The sequence below is a fragment of the Caretta caretta genome, chromosome 10, assembly GCF_965140235.1.
Source record: "Caretta caretta isolate rCarCar2 chromosome 10, rCarCar1.hap1, whole genome shotgun sequence".
Classification (NCBI taxonomy): domain Eukaryota; kingdom Metazoa; phylum Chordata; order Testudines; family Cheloniidae; genus Caretta; species Caretta caretta.
Window position 1 is genome coordinate 64,654,550 of NC_134215.1, and position 8,156 is coordinate 64,662,705.

Sequence of the window (8,156 nt, forward strand, 5' to 3'; positions counted from 1 at the left end):
TCCATGGTGTAAACTGGGAGAAGTCATTTGTCAGGATGGGGTATTTTGTCAGATTCCAACCTATTTTCATAAATCCCAAATGAAGAGATATCTAGTCAAAAGGCATTTTTTGGCACAGAGCTATTTGTTTCAGAAAAATATACAACCACTGTGCATTTTGGGGAGAAATCCAGTATTGCCAACCCCAGAGATTTACAAATTATGAGTCAGGCCCTCCAAAATCATGAGACTGGCTTTAAAATCATGAGGGTTTTTTTAATAATTAATTTTGGATCTTTGTATTTGCCTCTTGGTGCTGGAGCCCTTAGGGTTCATGTTCTCAAGCTTTTCTCCACAACCAGGAGGGCTAGAAATGTTTTTTTTTTTTAAATGAAAGCTGAGATTTTCATGTAATTACATATGTCTTCGAGCTGGACATTTAAGAAAAATGGCAAACATCCTGAGAATTGGCAACACTCAAATCCTTCATTATGAGGGAGAATATTAAAAAGATATCACCAGTGTATTAGGTTCCAGGAGGTGAGCCATGCAATATTGACAAGGAGGAATATTTTGTCAGACCATGGTGGCATATTTATCTTTTAAACTAAGGATAATATAGTTACACTGAAGAGACTAATTTTAATTCTGAAATGCAGCAGAGTATCTATCTAGGTGCTTAGGCAGCCCTCATTACAATATTATCTGAGCACCTAAGGGTAACAGAGACTGAGAATTTATTCTGCGAAGGCTATTTTTAGAGACTAGTATTTTAAGTAGATAATTACCCTAACCAGGAAAGGGATTATCTAAATAGCATGCATGAGCACACAACTGGGAGAGTGCAAACTGAATAGCTCGAGTCTCTCTAGCACTGACTCCTGCTGCAGCCACTTCACCTTTCCTCCTCAGCTTCTCTTTCTGTAAAAATGGAGATAATACTGCAGTGCTGTAAGGGTTCAGTTTTGAAGATGAAAACTGTTTGGTAAATGCTACACATTCTTTGGAAGTTTCTTGTTAAAACAATGCTGGATGAGAGTGTGGTTAGCTTATCACAATAGCATGACTCCAGGGAAGAGACTACATAAACATGAATGGGAGGAGCTGAACAGGCATTTAGGAGTCTGTAAAGTGCACAGTTTCCACTCTAGCTCCAATTTCAGGGGCCTAAAATATCAGTTAATCTCAGTTTTAATTTTAAAAGAATGTATCAATTTCTAGTTCTTTTGCTTGCAATAGAAACTGTGAAATTGTAAACTGAAAGAGAAACATTTATGATTTTCAGAGCCTACAGCCTTCAGCGGCACTTGAATCATGTTTGACATGACTTGAAACTGTGTCTCCGGCAAAAATGCTCTTGCCTGCACCGAGTCCAGCATCGCTCCGATTAACTCTATTCTCTGGGTCGGAGACAAGGTTGATTTGTTCATGTTGAGGAGGAGGCCCAGTCTCTCGAAAGCAGATCTGACAAACCAGACCTGAGATTCCACCTGCTCCCCGGTGTGCCCCCTGAGCAGCCAGTCACCAAGGTAGGGGTATACCTGCACCTGTCTCTTGCAGAGGAAGGCTGCTACGACTGACATGCACTCGGTGAACACTTGCGGGGCCGTTGAGAGACCAGATGGGAGGACCGTGAACCGATAGTGTTTGTGGTTGACCACAAACCTTAGAAATCACCTGTGCGCAGGCCAAATGGCTTTGTGAAAGTACACGTCTCATGTCGAGGGTGGCGTACCAGTCTCCTGGATCCAGGGAAGGGATAATCATGCTCAGGGAGACCATATGGAACTTCATCTTCACCATGAATTCGTTGAGTCCTCACAGGTCTAGAACAGGTCAGAGACCCGACTTCACCTTGGGGATTAGGAAATAGCGGGAGTAGAATCTCTTGCCCCTTAGCTCCTGAGGAACCTCTTCACCGCCACTATGGCGAGGAGCGCCTGCACCTCCTGGATAAGGAGCTGCTTGTGAGACAGGTCCCTAAAGAGGGACAGGGAAGGGGGGTGGGAGGGAGGGAGGGCAGGAGCAGAATTGGACAGAATATCCCACTTCTACCGTGCGAAGAACCCAGCGGTCCGATGTTATTTGGGACCAAGCATGGTAGAAGTGGGATAGATGGTTCAGAAAACATTCAGGGAAGGATCCGCTGCTGAATGTGTTCTACATCTAACGTGTAGCTAACTATATGGTGCTGAATGTGTTCTACATCTAACACTTAGTTCCCTGAATGGCTTAGTGCATTAGATGTAGAAGGCTAGCACCTGCCAAACATCCAGAGAGTGCAGCCTCTGCTCGCGATTATTGGCATGAGGCTTAGGAAAGAAAACAGGCAGGTATATTGTGACGCACTCTATACATAGAGTGTGAATATAATGTAACTAAAATATGCTTCATGCAAAAGGTCTCTTGTAAGGTATCATTACAAAGCTTATAATCTACTGAGTGTGGTCATCGTATTTGTATAAATGTATCACTCTTCTATCTGAAATTAGAAATATGAAATATAACTGAGGGCCTATTGTAGTTATGCAAAGTGTGGGCCATTAACAGTGGTTTGGAATCTTGATGGCTCCCATCAATCAGGACAATTGACTGTGGATGGCTCTGTTTGCAGGCAGGGCTTCCTGTGAGTCAGGCTGGCAGGAATGAAGGCTTGGGGTCTCACAGGACATGTGATCATGTCACCTGAACTGGAATCCATCTTTAACCTGGTGCTTTTCCACTGAGAAGCAGGGGTGGGAACCCAGAGGGACAAAGGATTCCCACCTTATGCAAAAAATATATAAGTGGGTGGAACAGAACAAGGAGAGAGCCATCATGAGGAATCCCCTAGCTACCACCTGAGCTGGAACAAGGGCTGTACCAGGGGAAAGGATTGTGCCCAGACTAGGAAGGTGTCCAGCTCCAGTCTGTGAAAGAAACTTATTGAAACATCTCTTAGGGTGAGATTTTATCTGTATTCAGTTTTTATTACTGTACTAGACTTAGACTGGCTTGTTTTATTTTATTTTGCTTGGTAGACCTAAATATCTATGAATTCACTTTGTTCTGTCTGTTACTACTTAGAACCACTTAAATGCTACTTTCTTTATTTAATAAAATCACTTTTTACTTATTAATTAACCCAGAGTATGTATTAATACTTGGGGGCGGGGGCCAAACAGCTGTTCATATCTCTCTATCAGTGTTATAGAGGGCAAGCAATTTACGAGTTTACCCTGCATAAACTTTATACAGGGTAAAACGGATTTATTTGGGGGTTGGACCCCATTGGGAGTTGGGCATATGAGTGTTAAAGACGGGGACACTTCCGTAAGCTTCCTTCAGTTAAGCCGACAGCTGTTAGGGGACGTGGTTCAGACCTGGGTCTGGGTTTGCAGCAGGCTAGAGGGTCTGGCTCAAACCAGGCAGGATGCTGGCATCCTAAGCTGGCAGGAAAGCAGGAGCAGAAGTAATCTTGGCACATCAGGTGGCAGCTCCCAGGGGGTTTCTGTGATCCAACCAGCCACATATATGTTTTGACTTGAATGAAAATGTCTCAGGAAGAAAGGCTGGGTGAGGCCTAAATTTCACTTTATCCTTGTGGAAAACCATGTAAAGTGGGTCAGAAGTGAGGGCCTTTAACACAGACACCCTCCTTGCTGAGGTAATGGCAACCAGAAAAGCTACCTGGCAAGATAGACAGAGAAGAGAGCAAGTTGCTAGCAGTTCAAATGAGGGGCCCATTACTTTGGAGAGGACCAAGTTAAGGTCCCACGTAAGAATTGGCTGTCTAATCTGTGGATGTAGCCGTTCCAGGCCCTTGAGGAAATGTCCCAGCATGGGGTTGACAAATACAGAGCATCCAGATACACCTGGGTGGAAGGCCGAGATAGCAGCGAGGTGTACCTTGGTGGATGATGCTGCCAGGCATTATTGTTTTAGGTGCAGGAGGTACTCTAGAATGAGTGGTATGGCACCTGAAGTGAAAGTGTGTGACGCTGGGCACACTAGCAAGTGAACCTTTTCCACTTAGCTAGATAAGTTGCCCTGGTGGAGGTTTTCCTGCTGTCAAGTAGGACTTCCCTTCCAAGCACAGAAGTTCCATGGGGTTTAACCATGAAGCTTCCAAGCTGTGAGATGGGGGACTTGAGGTCTGGTTGGAGCAGGCGACCGAGGTCCTGAGTAGCAACGCAATCTGGGCATCCACTAACAGTTCAAAGAGCATGGCAGAACTTCCAGAGCCTGAGGGCTTCTCAATACAGGGGAGCGGGTTCCACCCTGCTTGCTGATGTTAAACATGGCAGTGGTGTTGTCCATCCTCACTGCCACGCACTGGCCTTGCAGCCGAGCCCAAAAAGTTTGGCATGCTACACATACCGCCCTGAGCTCTTTGATGTTGATATGAAGGGAGAGCTTGTCCTGAGACCATAGGCCCTGCATTTCTAGATATCCCAAATGCACACCCCAACCCAGAGCTGACAAGTCCATTACCAGGGACAAGGAGGGCTGGGGGCTGTTGAAGGGGACTTCTTCGCACACCTTCCAAGGGTCAAGCCACCATTGACAGTTGTTCTGGTATCGTCACAACTATGTCCAGGTTGTCGTGTTCCAACTGATAGGCCGATGCAAGCCACACGTGCAGGGGTCTGAGCCTCAGCCTGGCATGCAGAATCAACTAAGTGCAGGCTGCCATGTGGCCAAGGAGATGTAGACAACCCCTTGCAGTAGCGGTGTCTTGCCTCTGGTGGCGGCACCAAGGGGCGGAGCATTGCCGGTTTTCCACGGGACAGTGCCAAACGCTGTGGCATCAGAGGCTTGGCGTGAAGGGCCAGGGATCGTGGTGCCGTCATATCTATGAGGTTTCTCGCAGCCTCAAATGTGTCTGGGATGGAAGGCAGTTGCACCTTGGACACGGTGAGTCCAATTGCACCAGACACAACAGCCCTCCTTGCGGGACCGAAGTCAACAGTGCCGGCTCCAAAGTTTTCAGCACGGGGGCTCCTCCCTGAGACACACCCCACTGGCCAGTTCCGAGGGGGTGGGACCCAAAGTCGAGGTTTCCAGTACCTTGTTTCATTGCTGCTTCTGCCCGAGAGAATGGGACCGGTGCTGAGTCGTCTCCGACTGTTTCCGCACCAGAGAGCAGTGGTGCAGCGGGTCTCGTCCAGAGTCCTTCTGCGGTGCCATTTCCGTTACCGCTGCTGGGGCATTGCACACCAATGCCAGGTCCTGCTGCGCCTGTGCTGATTGCGGTCTGTCAAAGTTCCTTCCCCACTCTGAACTCTAGGGTAAAGATGTGGGGACCTGCATGAAAGACCCCCTAAGCTTATTCTTACCAGCTTAGGTTAAAAACTTCCCCAAGGTACAAACTTTGCCTTGTCCTTGAACAGTATGCTTCCACCACCAAGCGTTTTAAACAAAGAAAAGGGAAAGAGACCACTTGGAGACGTCTTCCCTCAAAATATCCCCCCAAGCCCTACACCCCCTTTCCTGGGGAAGGCTTGATAATAATCCTCACCAATTGATACAGGTGAACACGGACCCAAACCCTTGGATCTTAAGAACAATGAAAAATCAATCAGGTTCTTAAAAGAAGGATTTTAATTAAAGAAAAGGTAAAAGAATCACCTCTGTAAAATCAGGATGGTAAATACCTTACAGGGTATTCAAAACATAGAGAATCCCTCCAGGCAAAACCTTACGTAACAAAAAGACACAAAAACAGGAATATACATTCTCTCCAGCACAGCTTATTTTACCAGCCATTAAACAAAAGAAAATCGAACGCATTTTCTAACTAGATTACTTACTAACTTAACAGGAGTTGGAAGGCTTGCGTTTCGGATCTGTTCCCGGCAAAAGCATCACACAGACAGACAGAACCCTTTGTTCCCCTCCCTGCAGATTTGACTTTGTCCCCTCATTGGTCATTTTGGGTCAGGTGCCAGCGAGGTTACCTTAGCTTCTTAACCCTTTACAGGTGAAAAGGTTTTGTCTCTGGCCAGGAGGGATTTTACAGCACTGTACGCAGAGAGGTGGTTACCCTTCCCTTTATATTTATGACACAGTCTAAGTGCCGCCTCCATAAGGAGCTGCTTCAGTCTAAAGTCCCACTCCTTTTTTCATTCTCAGGTGAAACTCTTTGCAAATCCTGCATTTATCTGCCTGATGCGTTTCCCCCAGACACTTTAAGCAAGCGTCATGGGGGTCGCCCATTGGCATAGGCTTTTTGCAGGACTTGCAGGGTTTGGACCCCTGGGACTTAGGCATGCCCTGAGTCCCCAGGAAGAACACAGTTGGGTTGGAGGGGAACCCCCCACTCCCAACAGCAAACTATTAACACAACACTAATAACTAACTAAACTTACTAAGGAAGACAAACACTAATGTAGATAGAAGCTTGGGAAACGTGGAGAGCTTGCTGAGCAAGATGCCACAGTTACAACGACCGTCACTGGCGGCAAGAAAGAACTGAGGAAGTGCCGGGTCGGCAGGGTCATATATAGAGCACTATGGAGGCACCATTCCAAGGGGCTCCACAACCAACCCGACGGGTGCAGCTAGGGGAAAAACTTTCCGACAACTGTGCATGTGGCGCACATGCACCTAATTGGAATCGATATGAGCAATCACTCTAAGAAGAATTGCTGATCTGTTCCAGTTAGAGCATGCATTTCAATCAGAGCTGCAAATGTCATTTCAACCAATAAAAGACAAATACCATAAAAAAAACCCTGAATTGAAAAGATCCTCTTTAAACACACTGGATACTAGAATGCTGCATTACAGTATTAATTTAGTAATGGGTGGGCAATCTTTATGGAAGAGATCCAGGGGATGGTGCTAGAGACCTTGTGTAGGAAGACCCCCTTTATTGACCTACATAGAGGAAGCAGGAAATTAGATAATTTAAACAGTGACTAGAAAGAGCTCCAGAAAGTCCTCCTCTGTTTGTCTCTAGTAAAAGTGCACCCATAGTGAAAAACAGGAATCAGAAGAATATGGATTTAAGTTTCCTTATAGATAAATCTAGCAGGGCCAAGATGATTTCCATCTCCACCCCCTGGTTTTCGCTCTTCCTGTCAGAGAAACAGGAGAAACAGTTTTCAGAGCAGCAGCCAGGTTAGTCTGTATTCGCAAAAAGAAAAGGAGTACTTGTGGCATCTTAGAGACTAACAAATTTATTTGAGCATAAGCTTTCGTGAGCTACAGCTCACTTCATCGGATGCATTCAGTGGAAAATACAGTGGGGAGACTTATATACATAGAGAACATGAAACAATGGGTGTAACTATACACACTGTAATGAGAGTGATCACTTAAGGTGAGCTATTACCAGCAGGAGAGCGGGGGGGGGGGGGGGGGGAGGGGGGGGCCTTTTGTAGTGATAATCAAGGTGGGCCATTTCCAGCAGTTGACAAGAATGTCTGAGGAACAGTGTAAAGCTTTTGCCAAGATTTTCAAAATTAGCAAGTAATTTTGGGTTCCCAACTTGACACACCTTACAGTGGCTGATTTTCTGAAGGCACTGAGCACCCACCCTTTAAAAATGTCTCAGGTTAAGCACCCAAACCACTTTTGAAACCTTGGCCCTTATAATATTCTGGGAGAGAACAATCACACTGTTTTTAATATTGAGACAAAGAGGTGCTGGAGATTGATACAGCTATTATGGCTGACTGAGCTGGTTCAGAATAGATTTTTTTTAATTGCCAGTCTCTACCCGGTCCTAATGACTTTTTGTAGACACAATCTTTTATTACAAAAAGGGGGAAAAAATCACCTTGCCGCACTTTTGCCATGGAGTTACTAAACCCCATCACATCTTGTACATACTGCATGGTGGTTGATCATGCATTAGCTAAAACAGCATGGGAATAAGGAACAATACACTTAAAGGATTAGGATGTAATGACGCAAAATAATGTTTTTCAATTGGCAAGAGAAATAAGACCAAATATCTAAATGTGCCTGAGCATTAGCCCTGCTCCTACAAAATGGCTAGTTACAATATTGGCACTTTACAATGTCATTTCACATAATTGGACAGTAAACATTTATGGAAACTAAGTTTAGAAATTGATTCAATAGAAACCTAACTCATAGCTTTTCCTTTGGAAAATAATAGTTTTGTGGGACCTACTAAAATACATTTTTAAGCAAGAAAGCTTTGTATTTAATCTTCAGTTACACAC

The 8,156-nt window shown here is 45.2% G+C and overlaps 1 long non-coding RNA gene across 1 annotated transcript in view; it reads right to left on the reverse strand.

Moving 5' to 3' along the window:
- Positions 1–8,156, reverse strand: part of LOC142073396 (uncharacterized) — a 171,664-nt gene that overhangs the window by 162,954 nt on the left and 554 nt on the right. The gene's annotated exons all lie outside the window — the stretch shown is intronic.